The 18,075-nt window shown below is 48.8% G+C and overlaps 1 protein-coding gene across 1 annotated transcript in view; it reads left to right on the top strand.

Moving 5' to 3' along the window:
* The first annotated feature begins 454 nt into the window (after nt 1–454).
* Nucleotides 455–18,075, top strand: part of ESRRG (estrogen related receptor gamma) — a 113,916-nt gene continuing 96,295 nt past the window's right edge. The window contains exon 1 of the mRNA XM_032947667.2: nt 455–588. The gene's annotated coding sequence lies outside the window, so the exon portion shown is untranslated. The remainder of the gene's footprint in view (nt 589–18,075) is intronic.

Here is an 18,075-nt window from a genome sequence, read left to right as displayed (position 1 = left end):
TGCTGTTAGCGAGCTTACCTATGAAGGCCCGGAACGGTACACGACTGGGTGGGGTGGCCAGCACCACGCCCGACCGCCTTTTCATCCCGAGTGATGATGTTTATACACCGCACCAGGTACCCATTTGGGGCTGAGTCGACCTAGGGGAGGCCCAAGCCCGGTTCAAATAATCGTCGCTGTGGTGTTGGCCGTAAGCGGGAATCGAACCCGAGTCGCCGGGTTCATAGCGCAGCGTAGCGCTAACCGCTACACTACCGCTCCCCTAGACACACACGCGCACACGCGCGCGCGTACGCACAGACGCACACCGTTTCACGTGTAACGCGCTGCCTCGAACCCCCCCCCCGTACCCCGCCCCTGCTCCGCCTCTGTTCCCCTCGCTCCTACCCGTCCCGGACCGATCGCATCCTCTCCGCCGCGAGACGAGCGCACAGAGCGAGAAGAGAGACAGAGAGAGCCGGGGGCTTCCTCCAAGGGGTTCACGACCGCGCCTCGCCAGCCCCGCAAAGCCCGCGAGCCCCATCATCTCCTCCTCGTCTTCCTCCTCCTCCTCCAGCCGCATCAGCAACGGCCGCAGCTTGTACCCCGGTAAGTGGCAACCAAGGGGAGGTCCTCCTCTGGGTAGCCGTACCCCCACTTGCTCCGGGAGCTTGCGTTATCGTTGGTGGCTGATGTTGGTTGTGGTTGCTGCTGCTGCTGCCGCTGTTGCGAGAAGTCAATCAAATACCGTGCGGCTGTGCGGGATGGGTGGTACGGCAGGCGGGCAAGGCGATGGGGAGAGTCGGCTTCTCTCTCCCTGCCAGTGTGAGTGAGTGAGCCAGGGGTTCGGAGCGATTGTGAGTGAGTGTGCTTGTCCGCGATGGGTGAATCGGGTGCGAGTTGGAGAGGGCGCGTGTGATTGCGAGTTAAGTTGAGTGGGTGAATTAGTGTGAGCGAGTGTGAGTGACTTTGAGTGTCGATGAAGGTGAGCGTGCGGATGAGCGTGTGTCTAGGAAGGTGTGAGTGGGTAAGTGTGAGTGAGTGTGCGTGAGTGTCTGTGAGTGCAGTGTGTGTGTACGAGTGAGTGTATCACGCGTGAGTGTGGATCGGTTTCTGCGTGTGTTCGTAAGTGAATGTCTGAGTCAGTGACTGCTGGTATCATTGAATGAGTCAGTGATTGAGTGTGTCTCTGCGTGTGTGTATGATTGATTAAATGTGTGTATGTATGTATGTGTCATCCCTGTATCTCTGTTCGTGTGAATGTCCTCTGTGTGTGAGAATATTTCAGTGTGAGTTGTGTCTGTGTGTGCATTAGTGTGCGTTTATTGGTGTTGGGATGATTCTCTGTATTCGTGTAAGTAACATATGTGTTTTGATTTAAAGCTTTCGTGACTACAGTGAAGGGAAACAATAAAATAATCATATATAAAATAATATATATTATTATTATTATTATTTTGTTTCCCTTCAACGTGACTTTACCGAAAGAACCAAGAATATAACATATGTGTCTGTATGTACGTGTGTAAGTGTATCTGCGCCTGTGTGAGTGTGCTTTTGATTGTGTGTGCTCGATTGCATCTATTTATGTGTGTGTCCCTTTTATCAGTGTGTGTGTGATGTAGTGTGTCAGTGTGTTTGTTATTGTGTGAATGTGTGTGTGTGTGCTTGAGTGTTGGAACGGTACTGCGCCACGAACCCCGGCGACCCGAGTTCGATTCACGCTCACGGCCAATATCAATGGCGAATAATTGAACTCAGTCTCCAATGAGTACCTGGTGTGTAAACATCACCACTGGGAAGACAAAGGCGTCCGGGCGTGGTGTTGGCCACCCCACCCATTTTATGCCGTTCCTGCCATCATAGGTGTTCGCGAGCAGCACTTGCCCCAAACGTCTGCTCAGGCTATGTATTTTGCATTTGTGAGTGTGTGCGTGTCCGTATCGGTGTGCTCATGCTTGTTTGAGTGCTGTCTGGTTGCGTGTGTGACAATGTGTCAATGATAATTATTAAAGTGTGTTAATATGAGTTATTAATTGTGTGGTTACACATTTCCACGCTGTTGCTATACTTGATGTTTGAGGAGTGTGAGTGGTAATGGAGTAGCATCTTAGTGGTGGAGGTGCCATTCCCTTACACGAGAAGCCACAAGGAGCGTCTTGGCTCCAGACTGAGCACAAACACAGCCCCAGTCGCTTACCATGCGCACCTGTCACGTGTGAAAATTATCCACTCTGCAGATTACTAATTGGCAATCATTACGGGAAGTAAAGTTTTGGTGCACATTAAGCAACATTCATTACAAACATTGATCTTCAGTCAGAACAAATAACGTCTGGCAAGTGTTCATGCTATTATTTCATCTGTACAGCACGATTTTAATTATGTTAAAGCATTATTCCAATATGTTATATTTCGAAATGGTGTTTCGTAATTGTCATATGTATTAATGCGAGCGGCAGGTATTTAATACATTAAGAAAGTTTGGTTGAACAATGTTCCATATTTATAATTAGTTAAAACGCTCACGCGTGCGTGATCACTCCACGTAATGAGAACTATCCGAAGCTTCTGATGAAAGAGAAGGCTTCCAAAACGCTTGAGGAAATGTGTTAAACCATATATATATTTTAAATTTTAAACACAAAGCAAACACGTTATGGTGTGCTATTACCCAAATTGTTCTCAACAGCTGACACCTGTTATGCTACTGATAACAAAAACAAGAGGCCTGGCATTGTATTTTGGTCAAAACTGGTTACCAATGACTTAGTATTGAATGGAATAAGTTTGTTATCGGGCAGATATAACGTCGAGTATGAGCACACCATGTAAAGGCCATGCTAACGCGGTGAGAAGTTTACTCGTGAGCTGGAAACTTTTAACAAAAACAAAACCCATCGTCGTGGCACGGGCCTCAGCTCGCGGAGGGCCTCGCTCAGCCTCAGCACACATTTGGAGGCCGAGTTTGTGATGCAACACTCAGTTAATTATCAACATGCCCAGCAGCAACATTTTCTCACTGGGCCTCTTTCACAATTGCCCAACTGTTTGCAAATTAGATTTGACTTGCTAATGACGGCCTCTTGTCTGAACAATGCCACTGTGGTTCTCTGGAAACGGGCTGCGGAGTTAAACCAGAGTGTGTAACAAGCTCGCCAATGTTATCACGGGTCGAAATCCTCCTCCTCCTCTTGAAGAACCGGTGCTGGTGAACTCCGGTTTGCGAGGTGGATTGTCGTTCCACGCCACCGAAGCGCATTGCTGCTGCACTTTAACGTTGCTATTGCACTTTGACATCACCGTTGCACGCCGCTGCACATTTCAACCTTCGCGAGTGCACGTTGGTCACATTGGCTGCTGTTGTTGGAGCAGCAGCAGCCACGGACTGCTGCGTCTCTGGCCACGAGGCTTTTCTGGATCTGGCAGCCGGTGTGCCGGTGGGGAGCAAGCCTTGAGTGTCGACAGTTAGTCTCTCCATGTAGGCGTGAGGCGATAATGGGATTAGGTGCAGATTTAGTTGCAAAGATGATGCAGTAAGACCTTTTTTTTTGGGGTAGAAATCAATTTTCCCAACTAAAGTGCATTATGCCATGGTGCATTAATGTATTAGCCGTGGCCATAAAAGTGTTGTGAAATCCAAGATGTTTTTAATAACACGCCGGCGGTGTGATTACGATGGCCTGCCACTTGCGTGTGGGATTCGTGCACCGGGATAGTCTCGGGCCGTGCGGCGTAAGACATGTCGAGTGACGTGGGGCCCTGAGTGTGGACAACGCGCACCGTGTTGACGGGGGCCCCTGCATCGTAACGCTCATCGCGTGGGCAAATATAAACGGCGTAAAGATGCCTATTACCGTTTTGTTTGGTGAAAGAAGGCGCTAATGAGCTCGTTTTTTTACAACATGCTCCTGTATGTGAATGCGTTACCTCTAATTCAGGGCAAGTCGTGTGTTCACGCGCTCGCAATCACTGCTCAGTATTTGATGTGCCAGTACAATTTTAATTATTATTAATCGGTCGTTAGGCTATACGGCACCCTAATATGGTAATGATGATCACTATTACTGCAGGTGACAGATATAGCCTGTGCTAATTTCCGTGATAAATTACACATTTCTCAGAGAGGAGGAGGAGGAGGAGGAAGTCTGCGGTAAGGCTGGCTCTTTGCTTCTTGCTCAAAGTGCACTCACACCGAGGTGTACAAGCGGTTACTCTGATCGGAGTGTGGCTCTTTGTGCCCAAACCATTTTCCACATGCGCAGAAAATTATCCTGACGGCGGTACCCCGAGGTACCAAATAATACAAAATGGGCCGAGGCAATTAAATATTGTATTTCTGGGACGCAATTTTTTTTTCCAGGGGTGTTACTTCACTCCGCGACGACTGGGGTGACCAATCAATCCGAAATCGGCGCGACTCCACGAAGTCGAAACGCAGCGAGGACGATTTCTCTGAAACCCCGAACGCTCGCACGCACCGTGGTGGTGCATCGTGAGTACGGCTCGTCGAGATGAGTCGATTGCCGCGTCGCCGACCATCAACACAGACTAAAAGTGACTGTCTTCTTGGTTCTTTCGGTAAAGTCACGTAGAATTGAAATAAAATGATAAAAATATAACATAATAAAATAAAAATGCTCACGACGTTTCGGCCACAACACAAGTAGCCTTCCTCAGGTGAAGAGACAGAGCTGTCGGGAAGACAACGCTTCAGTGAACACAGCCAGGCTTTGGCCGCGTCTTTTAAGCTGGGTGGGAGGAGCAGAGCGCCTTGACCAAGGAGTTTACATATCAACGGAAGAATTTAGCATTGAAGTAGCTGTGTTAATGTGTTGGATTAGCATGATGTTAAAGTCAGAAATTAGCATGTAACTGGGGGATTAGCATGATGTTTGTGTGAGGGATTAGCATGTAACTATGTCGTAACTATGTCGGAAAAAGTGGCGGTTTCTATTTTTATTTTCAACGTGAGCACCACCGTGGTTAGCACCACGGAAAGCGACGAGCTTTGTTCAGGCGGACGAGTCCATCGATGCTCGGAAAGTGACTGCATCACGGACATTATGTGAGAGCCGGGTCACTATGGTACCCCGGAGTACCGCCATAAGGTTAAAATGTCAGGTGAAGTCTGTGCATCCCCAGCCGAGATAAACTTCCACTGATGCTGAAGAGGAGTCTAATTGTGTGTGCGAATGTGTATATATATGTTTGTTAGTACCAATGATATGAAACATTGTATGCCGTTTGTGCATAGGTTTATACCAGGGGAAGTGAAACGGCTAAGATAATGAGGGGCACATACATTTCGTGATATGACATATTTGGCTTGTATTTCAGAATCACAATATTTATTTTTACTGAAGGAATCCGATCAGTTATAAAGCTCTTTTTTTACAGATGTACAGATTTTGAAGCCGAGTGTCAATATATTAAGCACTCAAGAGACTTATCACACTCGCTGCATTCGGACAAAGTATCATAACTGTGTTTTCTAATTGTGGCCGTTTTACAAAAAGTTTTGACCCTTGCTCACATAGTTTCTGCATGCATACAATAACACGGTGGTGTTTCGGAAGCTTATTTAGTGACGATGCAAAGGTTAATGAAAGTGCCGAAAGGTGAAAAATGATATATTTTCCAATGAACAAGAGAGAGCGAGAGAACAAAATGTTGCCACAAGTGGCCCTTCCCGAGAGAGTCTCATGCACGGCCGTGTTCTCGTTTATTCATCGTTAATGTAACTATACATTCATGCTGTACTCTACTGTGGCAGGGAATCGAATTCAGGTAGTCGGGTTTGTAGTGCAGGGCGGCAACCACTTTTGCTGCCGCTCACCCGTTTGCATGTACATGTATGTTGTACGTGTGTTGAACTTCCTTCGCAACGTACGTCACCCAAACCGTGCCAAAAAAAAGTGACCGGCATAGGATGTTGTGTGTGGTGTGCGAGGACCCGTGAGGGTTGAGGAGTGGTTGAGGGAGCAGTGCCCGTGATGCAGAAGAGTGCTGGGTGGCTGCGACTTTCAGTTTTAAAGAAGCTTCCCTCTCGCGTGCAACGTGGGATTGTTGGAGCAAAGAGTGAGCAGGAATTCTGGAAGGTGCTGGCGTTGCCAAGATAACGAGTCATTCGAGTGCATCACAGACACAATTCCTCACGGCGTGGCTGCTTTCGCAGTCTATTTAATGACATCATAGCACACGCTTCGGCATTTAATTACGAACTTTAACATCGGTTCTGGTGTTACTTCCTTAATTAGCATTTCGTTTGCTTATCCATGCGGCATGTGTTGTGCACAGCTCTTGCAAAAAGCACGGAGGTTGCTCATTGTAGCAGCAGCCGTTGGGCAGAGCGTTGATCGCCCATCGTGGTATTACGGTCGTAGCAGAAGCACCAGAAGCTTTGTAAACAGAGGCTGGAGGCGACGAGGGCCTCTGTCCTTCCTCGCGACTGCTTTTGGCAAGGGGCTTGCACTGCAGTTAGAGGAATTGACAGGTACAGTGACACATTGTCAGTTCGTGGAATGGATTGTGCTGCTGCTGCTGCTGCCGTACCGCCTGGATTGGCGGTTGTGTCGGGCAATTTTTCTGAAGGATTTCAAATTTGACCAATCTCAGCAAATGTTAATTACAGTGCGTCTCTGCAGGTGGTCCATGGTTAGGCAGGTACGGTGACACGGGTGTATGTGCACACGGTGTCACAATGTAACCTACAGAGGGTCAGGCTTGCACATCCAAAACATGCGTGAGCCGCTCGATTTTGCCGCCAGTGAAAGGTAACCGAATTAAATCTGGAATTGTTCAGTGGGCTTTGCACCTTTGATTTGTTTTCGAATGGTTCCCAATAGCACGTGGTGTGCTCTATTAATAAGGGAGCAAATTGTGCGTCCGTATTGAGTTACATCCGCCAGGACATGTGACTTCACTTGTGACGTAGCAAATCAGTGTGCGGTGGCGATGTGACGACGGACGTTTTGTGATCCGACCCTCGTGTGCGAGCGCTCGCCGCCGTTTAGCCACGGGAAGAGCTGAAGACTTCATCGTCGGTCGCGGCGCTCGCCCACAAATCGCTCGCGCAGGAGAACGCCCCGGAGAAAACGTGTTTGATAACTCGTAGTTGATGACCAATTAATGGGAGATTAGGAGGCACGCCGTAATATTAGGAGCAATGCGGGGGACCGGCAGGGCGGGCGGGCGGGCGGGCGGGCGGGCGGGTGGCGGTTGCGGCTGGGCTCGACTCCACGGCCCCCGCTCTGCGGCCTCTGTGCCAGGCCTCCGTCATTAGCGCCAACAATTGCCGTTGTTTTCATTCCACGAGGGTGAAGCCTTATTAATTAAGGGCTGCGCGTCCGCCGACTTTAAAGCGGGGGGGGGGGGGGACCGCCTTCAGTGCCGAGCAAGTTCGTCGCTTTGTAGGGCGGCTCAATCGCTCTGGCTGGGGGACTCGTATAAAATATTCCATTTGGTGTCTATGACGAATCTCGAGTCGCTGTGAATAATGTCACGATTCCACAACGCGGCCGTGATCGTGAGCGTACTGCCGGAGTTGTGCGGAAACGCTCCTCGCTGCGTGAATGCAAACGGACGTCCTGAGAGTGAGTTTTATCACGTAAGCTTTCGCTGACCAATATCATCATCCATAACCCCAAAAACCTCTCATGTCCTGAGAGTGGATGATGACGACGACGATGATGTTGCGGATGGAGCCGTGGCGGAGATGGGAGATTGTGTAAAAAATAAGAAGAGGTTTTACCCTTTCTGTTAATGAAACAGGTGGCGAGATGTTCAAAGGCCAAATAAATATTTTTTTTGCAAGAAATCAAGTCTGCATTAACAACACGTACTTGTGGTGAACATTTCAAACACGATTTTTGTCCCTGGGTAGTAAGTGTTATTTTCTAATCGCTTATGCCTCAAAAGTATAGAAAATGGCTATTATTCCCCACAAACTTTGCTGTTGTGACCAGGACTATATGTGAAGGAATGACGCAAATGCACACCGCGTTTTCTCATTGAAAGTAGGAACATTTCATAATATCACTGTCCTGGTTATAAAAGCAAAGTTTGTGGGGAATAATAGCCATTTACTGTACTTTTGAGGCATAAGCAATTAGGAAATAACACATACTACCCAGGAACAAAACAAAATATGTTTTTGTTACACAGTTATTATCAGAGCATGTTGACATGTATCATGTGTGGTTGATGCAGTAATTTGATTCCTTGCAGAAGGAATCAATTTGGTGAAGGCCGCTTGTGTTGTGGCCGAAACGTCGTGATTTTTGTTATTTTATTTTTTTACCTACGTGACTTTACCCAATAGAACCAAAGAGTATGGATCCTAGCAGTCACGAAAGCTTTAAATCTAGAATTAAAATCAATTTGGTGTTTGAACATCTTAACACCTATTTTCTTTTCTTTGGTTCTTTCGGTAAAGTCACGTAGAATGAGATTAAAATAATAAAATAAAACAATAAAATTCTCACGACGTTTCGGCCACAACACAAGTGGCCTTCTTCAGGTGAAAGGACCAAACCTGTCGGGATGACAGAGCTACAATGAACGTTGCTAAAATTCGCAGCGTCTTTTAAGCAGAATAGGTAAAACCCTATTCTTATTTTTTCATACGTTGGCAAAAAAAGGCCCCATTTTATGGGAGGGTTGTACGTGTCTGTCACCACCGAGTCGCGGTGGCCACTCTGTAATTGAAGAATTAAAATCGCACTGACCCACCCGACTCGGCGACATGGTACTTGGGCTTCGAAGGTACGTGCGGCGTATTTCCACGTGGCGCTTAAAGCAGACCCACGGCATACCCCCACTGTTCCGGTGCGAGTGCGTGCGAATGTGCGTCGATGTGAATGTGTGAGCGTTTATGTGTGCGAATTCATACGTGCGTGTGTGTGTGTTAGTCTATGCATATATGTGTGTGTGTGTGGAGAGCGGTGTGGGGAGTGGTGGTGCAGCGGTTAGCGCGCTGCTGTGCTAAGAACCTGGCAACCCCGGTTCGATTCTTGCTCAGGGCCATCACCATTTTGACAACGATTATCTGAACCGGTCCTGGGCCTCCCCTAGGTCGACTCAGCCTCAAATGAGTACCTGGTGCGGTGTGTAAACATCGCCACCCCATCGTGTGCCGTGCCAGCCTTGAGAGGTGCTAGCTAACAGCACTTGCCCCTAAAGTCTATTCAGGCTTTACGGGGGACCTTTATCCTCGTGTATGGCGATTATTGTTGTTGTTGTATGACGAGCGGTGGTGAAGAGGTGAAGTGCACTACAAACCTGGTGCCCTGAGTTGGATCCCTAGAGATACCCAGCATGAAGGGTGAGTGACATTTGAACTGTTTGTGAGTCTCCCCGAGGTCAACTCAGTCCGGTGTGTTTTGTAAACTTGAGCAAGTGTGTTGTTGATCAGGGCACCGTCCAGCACAAACAGCACTTGCCCCAACAGTCTGCATTGGCTGTAGTACAAGGGAGGGTTGTTGTGCACGTGTGTGAGCGTGGCTACACTCTTTAACACGTGTTAGTGCGCACGTCTGTGTGGCTTTGGAGCACTGTGTCTTTGTGAGCTGTGCAGTCCATAGGGCTGGCGTGATTAGCAACCTACGGCTGTGTCTGGCCTCATGATTGACACTAATTGTGCGCATTCGGTCACTATTTGTGCGGCGTGTGACATTTGTTGCCGTGTGTTGGGATCATAAAAAGAGCCTTAATGTATTTATCCATCTTTGATCAAATGTCACGGCTTATGCGCGTTATCCGATCTTCGCAGGATCAAACGGTTGTTTCTGGCAAACCCTCTTAATGGTCACTATGGAAATAAATCAGGTGCTTTTGAGGAACCAGAGGTCACTTTTTTGTTGTGTTTTAACGGCTTTCTGTAATGAAGTTACCAGCATCCTTCAGCATTTCAACCATCCGGCCAGGTCTGCTGGGTACTCTACAAATGCATTAATCAATAATTGTGATGAAATTTAATTTGATGATCTGTACATATTTTTAAACGTATGTCATGAGGTGGTTAAGTTATGCACCACACTGCTGTCTTTATTTTGTAGACGGAAGTACAGTAAAGGGGGCTCGCGGCAGTGCCACGGAAATATTTCACCGGCGATAATAAAAGTGATTAGCTTAATTGCGAAAAGGAGGCAAAGCATTTCGTTTGGTGTAATTATTGGTATTGTTATCAATGAATTTTTTTTAAAGGAATTCGTTTAAAACGCATACTTAAATGGATCAGAGTAAACACCGCTGAGCATTCATGTGAGTTGCTGCGTGTGAACACCGGGTACCTGCTTGTTTGTGAAAAGGCGGTTTGCGAGGAGGCGGTTTGCGAGGAGGCGGTTTGTGAGGAGGCGGTTTGTGAGGAGGCGGTTTGTGAGAAGGTGGTTTGTGAGGAGGTTTGCGAGGGGGCGGTTTGTGAGGAGGCGGTTTGCGAGGAGGCGGTTTGCGAGGAGGCGGTTTGTGAGGAGGCAGTTTGTGAGGAGGCGGTTTGTGAGGAGGCAGTTTGTGAGGAGGCAGTTTGTGAGGAGGCGGTTTGTGAGGCGGCGGTTTGAAAAAGGCGGTTTGTGAGGAGGCGGTTTGTGAGGAGGCGGTTTGTGAGGAGGCAGTTTGTGAGGAGGCGGTTTGTGAGGAGGCGGTTTGTGAGGCGGCGGTTTGTGAGAAGGTGGTTTGTGAGGAGGTTTGCGAGGGGGCGGTTTGTGAGGAGGCGGTTTGCGAGGAGGCGGTTTGCGAGGAGGCGGTTTGTGAGGAGGCAGTTTGTGAGGAGGCAGTTTGTGAGGCGGCGGTTTGAAAAAGGCGGTTTGTGAGGAGGCGGTTTGTGAGGAGGCGGTTTGTGAGGAGGCAGTTTGTGAGGAGGCGGTTTGTGAGGCGGCGGTTTGAAAAAGGCGGTTTGTGAGGAGGCGGTTTGCGAGGAGGCGGTTTGTGAGGAGGCGGTTTGTGAGGAGGCGGTTTGCGAGGAGGTGGGTTGTGAGGAGGCGGTTTGCGAGGAGGCGGTTTGCGAGTCAGCGGTTGTGAGGAGGCGGGTTGTGAGGAGGCGGTTTGTGAGGAGGTTTGTGAGGAGGTGGTTTGTGAGGAGGCGGTTTGTGAAGAGGTTTGCGAGGGGGCGGTTTGCGAGGAGGCGGTTTGTGAGGAGGCAGTTTGTGAGGAGTCGGTTTGTGAGGAGGCAGTTTGTGAGGAGGCGGTTTGTGAGGCGGCGGTTTGAAAAAGGCGGTTTGTGAGGAGGCGGTTTGTGAGGAGGCGGTTTGTGAAGAGGTTTGCGAGGGGGCGGTTTGCGAGGAGGTGGTTTGTGAGGAGGCAGTTTGTGAGGAGGCGGTTTGTGAGGCGGCGGTTTGAAAAAGGCGGTTTGTGAGGAGGCGGTTTGTGAGGAGGCGGTTTGTGAGGAGGTGGTTTGCGAGGAGGCGGTTTGCAAGGAGGCGGTTTGTGAGGAGGCGGTTTGCGAGGAGGCGGTTTGTGAGGAGGCGGTTTGTGAGGAGGCAGTTTGTGAGGAGGCGGTTTGTGAGGAGGCGGTTTGTGAGGAGGCGGTTTGTGAAAAGGCGGTTTGCGAGGAGGCGGTTTGCGAGGAGGCGGTTTGTGAGGAGGCGGTTTGCGAGGAGGCGGTTTGCGAGTCAGCGGTTGTGAGGAGGCGGGTTGTGAGGAGGCGGTTTGTGAGGAGGTTTGTGAGGAGGCGGTTTGTGAGGAGGCGGTTTGTGAGGAGGAGATTTGTGAGGAGGCGGTTTGTGAGGAGGCGGTTTGTGAGGAGGAGATTTGTGAGGAGGCGGTTTGTGAGGAGGCGGTTTGTGAGGAGGAGATTTGTGAGGAGGCGGTTTGTGAGGAGGCGGTTTGTGAGGAGGAGATTTGTGAGGAGGCAGTTGGTGAGAATGGGTAAGGTGGGTGGCGATTGTAGGAGTCGCTCCGGCCCCATCATAGGCAACGGGGGTCCCCAGCTCATCTCATTGTCATTTGAACGTAGCTCCAATGCCTAGGCCCCCTTGATTCCGTGGGCCCCAGCACTTGTGCACCACCTGGAAGTTCAATAGCCTAGCTGTGCTACTGCGTGCCTGGCCCCACGTTTAACCACATACTATCATATTAAACACAAAGAGGATTTGCTTGTAATGAACGAGAGAAGGGGTGAACGTTTTGCCCCACACTTTTCGCTGAAAGCCTTTACCACACATATGCAAATGGTTACTGACCTTACGCAGTCCCACATATGGACATGCTTATCAAATTCTCTAAATGCATCAATCTCTGGCATTTTTCTCTCTACTTGTTCTAATGCATGAGTGCAGATTTTTTTCATATAGTTATCGACCTGTTGGTCAGAGTTGGTAAAGGGGCCTGTTTGGCCTGGCTGCTTTATGCCACAACTTCTGGGGCCGAAAATCATTGGCTTCGTTTGTTTTGGTTTCCAGTGGTGAGGGTTGGCTTTGGGAGCTGTTGTGTGGCCATCGAGTGTGCAGGCTGTGCAACTGCACCATAGCCCACGGACTGTGGGGGGGGGGGGGGGCCCAGGTGCTGGGATATGAAGAGAGAAGAAATAGAACAGTAGAATTTCATTCGGTGTATCATGTTCAAGTAGCTGCTGCTTTTGTTTTCCTGGCCACCCGCTCCCTCTCACCTCACCTTAGACATAACAGAGGTTGTTTTTTTTTACGTTCAGGGCCACGGTTATGTTTATTATAGTTCTAACAGCACCCTTCTATAGGAATAGGTTTTACCCTTTTAACTGGCACAAAAACTGACACCTTTATTCAAGGCATCATGTTTGCAATAACCACAACACAAGCAGTCAGAATGCAAACAAAAAAGACAACTCAACAAAAAAAACAACTTTTTTGTGCCAGTTAAAAGGGTAAAACCTATTCCTATATCTTGTTTCTGGCAAAGGAGGTCTCATAAAGAACCCTTCTACTTTCGTGTTAAGACCGATGACGTACTGCAGAGTCCATCGCGCAAAGTTATGATGTTAGTTTGCCTCTTAGTGGAAATCTTTGCATGATCCTGTGCGCCAGGAACACAATATCACCTCAGAGGCTACTCGAGTGCTGGCCGGCTGGGTGAAATGTGAGCTTGTCGATTAAAAATTCTATCCTCGAGAAAAGAGTGGCTGAGCAGTTTGTAGGTCAGCGGAGCTCCTGAAAACGTGTCCTTTAGCGATTTACATAGGCTTGTTTTAGCCTTGTTGTAGACTTAGTTTAGACATGACTTAGTCTTGGGTTAACCTTGATTTAGACTTTGTTTATATTTGTTTCGCCTTGATCTAGTTGTGGTTAAACCTTGGTTTTTGCCTTGCTCTCAATCTCTGTTTGGTCTTGGCTTCCCTTGATTTAACCTCGATTTAGATTTCAACAGAATTGGTTTAGACTTAATTGAAACTCAGCTAAGGCTTGGTTTAGCATTTGGCTTATATGTGATAACCGTAATGAGTGTCATGTCTGAAGAACTCACACATGTCTGAGCCTCCATCATCAGAGCTATGCAGTTGTATTTCCACATTCCAAGAGGTCAGTTGTGATTTAAAGTAAAATCTAAGATTATACATACATCATTAAAACAAATTAAATGCTATTTACATAATAGCACATGCACACACACGCACGCAATCACTTTGTTTATTCCAGAGTAGTAGTGATGTCACAGGAAGTCATTAGTGTCACAGCTCAATCAATAGGACTCTGGTTCAGAATCAATTTTTGTGGATTTTATTGTTTAATAATTCACAAGCGACAGGCACTCCAGCACCCAGGGAGGGTGGGGGGGGTCACGATGGAGCTCTTGATAAAGAATTTTAAAACAATAGATAAGAAAACAGTTGACCTCCAGAGCCACCGCTTGAAAGCTCCACGTCTTATACCGTCAAATTGCCTCCACGTCTTATACCGTCAAATTGTCTCCACGTCTTATATCGTCAAATTGTCTTCTCTGAGTGAATGGCAGCGAGGGAATCCCATCGGGAGGAGGCCCAACGTGGTGAGCGGCGGTGTTGGGGCGCTTGGGCCTACGCCTCACGGAGGGCCCTCGGGCACACCGTCCATCCCTGGTGGCAGACGCAGCCCCATCACTTGCCGTCGCATGGGGCCTTGTAATGCCGTGTACTACAAACACAATGCCTTGTGTTTAGGGCCGCGTTAAGGTGTAATTAGGGCAGGCCTGTGATTAATACAAGGCTCAGAGCATGTTGCAATCAGCTGCGATTGTAATGCAGCATTAATTTGGACGGAATGCCTTGTGATGTAAGAGCAGAGTTAGTCTCTGGCAGGGATCGCTGCCGTGAGACAACTATCGATTACGCTGATGAAATTGCTTCGTGGCTCCGTGTTGTCGGGGGAGGGGGGGGGGCGAGTTTTGGGGGTGGGGTTGAGGGATGGGGTGTTGGATGAGGGGGCCGGGTGTTAATTATAATTACCCGGACAGTGCGGTGGCAGATTGGAGTGGCACCTTTTCTTGCCCCCTCCAGCTCCTTCACGGATGCCGTGGACGGGCGAGTTCGGCTGACCCGGTGCGCCGCGATGCCGCCTTGCCCGTGTGATGATGAAGTGTCAGTTACTTGTCATGCTGACTAATTAATTTTGGGGCTAATTCATTTTTCATTCCCGCTGGAGGGAGTGCTTCCTGCCTGTTCAATGGAGGAGGCATCATGTTTCCCTCCACCCCCCCCCCCCCCGACTAGGTTGAATAATTGATGGCTTCTAATTTGAAACCAACTCGGCTGTGATTGGAAAATGCTGCACGTTCTGCCCGTCGTCGTCGCCCGGTGGTGCCTGTTGCTGGTTGCCCAATCGTCGCCCGGTGTCCGTCGCCCGGTGTCACACGTGACGACGGGATACCTCGGTCGGCCCCCGTGGCCGCTCCGCCAACCGTCGTTTCGTTTCGCGCTCCGGCGCAAAACCTTCGGCTCGGCAGGTTGGGAATCCCGACAGCTGCGGCGCAGCTGTCTCTGGCAGCAGGGGTTAAACAATGAAGCCCTGCTATTTTGATCGATACTGGCATTTGGTAAATCCCTCAAATAACTTGTAACAAGGCATTAGGCTTGTATTGAATATTTTGGAGTAGCACTTCAGATTAAAAAAAGCTGTGTCTCGCTTGCTCTTTTTCTGCTTCAGGTCTGCAGACCTTGATATATGTGGCATTACTCGCACCTACAATATTAGCAATCTGCCTTGCAATCTCGTGTTCTAGCAACTAATACAGCGCTAGCAAGGCTTGATGACAGCATAAATTTTATTATAAGCATCTTAAAAGACATTCTTCTGACATGTAATTTCTTTCGGGTGATGTTATGTGGTTATTGAATTGCTATTTCATTTTTTTTGCTTACTTAGCCTATATTAACCATCGAGGATGCATTTCAATGGGCATGGGGAAGTGTTGCATGGATGTTCATCATTTTTATTCCAGATTGTATTGTCTTTTGCGGTGTCTTTTGGAATAAGCTTCCTCCATTCTCTTTAAGCAAAATTAAAAGTGACAATTTTTTCAATTAGGAGTCACCGAGTGATTTCAGTCGCGCCATCGCGGCCTGGAAATTCTTTCTTGCATGGTGCAAGCAGCAGCTCCTCGGCGGAGCGCGAGCACAACGAGCGGATCGATGCTATTTAATCTGCTTCATTTAACGTCTAGCCTGGGATGCGGCTAACTGCACGATATTACTAATAAATTGTGTTTTATTTATTTGTTTAAACCCCATCTCAGAGTAATCATAGCTCTCATGTCTCTGGGAAGGTATCTTCAGACATAAGGGGTAGCAAACACTGAGCCCATCGACAAGATTTTGGGAGAAATTTGGAAGACGCTCAACATTTGTGGGAAGGGCGCCACGGTGGTTAGATGTTAACTCCCTCGCTTGGTATACAGGAAGTCGTGGGTTTGATCCCAACCCTGGCGCCTGCTGCTGTATATTTGGAGTGCGCATGTTCGCACCGTGGTTACGTGGATCCTTCTCCGCGTTCCCCCTCCACATTTCGAAAACACGCGTTTAGAGTATTTGGCTGCTGTACATTTACACACCAGCCACCTTATTACGCTATCATTTGTGGCCAGGTCACTTCTGAAAAAGAGCTATGTAGCTCAGTGGGTCCTTACCTGGTAAAATACCAAAAAAAAAGTTTTAGTTTTGAATAGTTTAGTTTGATTGCCTTGTGGGTCGCACGGCTCTTGTGGGTGAAACGAACCCAACGTTTCCAATGGCGCCATTGGCCGTGTCGTCACTTGCCGCCCGTGTCTAACGCGTGGGAAAACTTGGGGCCTCCTCGCCGCAGTCCATGTCTCGTGTGCCAAGGTAACATATTTCTTAAATTTAATAAAGTTTTTATATTTGATAAAATAGGCACCGCCGTCCATCATCATCATCATCATCCTCGCTGTAAAAGGAGCTGTCCACCGACTTCCTTCGGCTGCATTAACTGCGCCCACAACACTCTAATTAAACTCGCAAAACTCTTCATCTGCTTTAATTAGACAGCTCTTGTTATATCAGGGTTTTTTCATGAAGCATTTCAACTTATTTGTCTGGTTTCACAGCAGCAATTAGCATTCATTCCCTGCGATGATGAGCACTTGCAATGATTGGCACCGTGAGAAAAAAAAATCCTGCCTTTTGCATGAAGCTTGGCTACGTGTTGTGCTTGTTGGGCACGAGCATTTATCCTCAGGCGTGTTGTTATTTAATTAAAAAGAAGCCTTAATAAAGCTGTTAAACTCATCTCCATAGAGCTCACCTTCAATAGCAGGTGTGAGCCCTTGTGAAGTGTGCCCAGAAGAAATGAATTTTCCTCGGGCCTGTCTGCCAGGGGTCTCTGGAGGTGAGCCCCCCTCACAGCTTGTCACATTAGTTCTGCAGACGCCGCTCTTTGAGTGTCCTGAGTGGGTGCGCCCGCCCGTGCGTGCACGCGCGCGTGTGTGCACGCACGCACGCACGCGCCAGCGTCGCGCGCACGTGCGCGCACGCGCGACGCTGGCGCAGTGGGTGGAGGTTGCTGCCAGTGGCTCGTGGCGCAGTCCCTCTGGGCACAGCGCTGTCGCGGGAGCCGAGGAGAGGCCGATAACGGCGGGGGAAACTTGATTAATCACTGCGCGCCCCGGCGCCGTGTGAGATTAATTGCCAGGCCTGGAGTGGGAAGCCGTGGGAGGCGTGCCGTCGAGTCGCTTGCCGAGGAAGGGAGCCTGACTCGTGTCTGTTACGCCCGTGCCGCCCGGCAAGCCTGGGCGAGCGAGTGAGAAAGGGATATACACTGTACCGTTTTTCCTTCGCGAGGATTATCGATGAGAGGGAGAAAAAAAAAATCACACGTTCCGCCTGTACACGTCTGTGGAGTGGGCGCCTTGGTCGTAATGGCATTAGAGAGATTATCAGCAAGTCCAAGCGTGTCTTACACGAAATGCAAAAAGCCAAATATTGATCTGGTCCAGGTGGGACACGCGGCGTGCACGCTCTTGCGCCTCCCTTTGTGTGGAGGCGCACGGTGAGAATGGCGAGAGGAGCGGTCACGGAGGAACAGACGGTTCGCCATCGCGTTTCCCGCAGCGCTGCTGGAGCAGAGGTCGCGTTATGGATCTTCATGAGCACACGTGCTCATTTCGCCTTCACTACCGTCTCGGCAAACATCCCCGGCACTTTGTGTCCAAGGGAAACCCCGAGGATTGGCAGTGTTTGTTCCTTTGTGATACCGTCTTATTGTGCGGGGAATGTCAATCAAGTGTCGCGGTATTATGCTCCGCCGATGCATATGGTAGTAGCGCATTATAACAGTGATACCTGTCTGAGATTCAAAGCTCAAAGCGGCGCTCAAAATCAGCATGAACATAGACTTCATAACCAAGCGAACGTCTGCCTAAATAGGATACATATTGAATCTTTGAGACATGTAATATAAATGAAGGCATGGAAATTTAGGTTGGCAAAGTACAGGTTTAACAGTGATTAGATAGGAGGATAAAACTTTTCCATTTCATCAAAGGCACCGGGTCCCAGCACATGCTGGTCTATGTTCCTAATGCAGTGTTTACATCAAAATGCTATTAGACTTCAATCCCATTGCTGGAGCAAAGCACTGCACGGGGCCAGATCCAGTGCAAGATACAAGCATACTTAGATTTAATACAACGTATGCTTGC

This window comes from Petromyzon marinus, chromosome 6, assembly GCF_048934315.1.
Source record: "Petromyzon marinus isolate PM22_M1 ecotype Great Lakes invasive population chromosome 6, UKy_Petmar_22M1.pri1.0, whole genome shotgun sequence".
In the NCBI taxonomy this organism is placed as follows: domain Eukaryota; kingdom Metazoa; phylum Chordata; class Hyperoartia; order Petromyzontiformes; family Petromyzontidae; genus Petromyzon; species Petromyzon marinus.
Note: the sequence above shows the minus strand (reverse complement) of the source record. Positions and strands in the feature narration are given on the sequence as shown.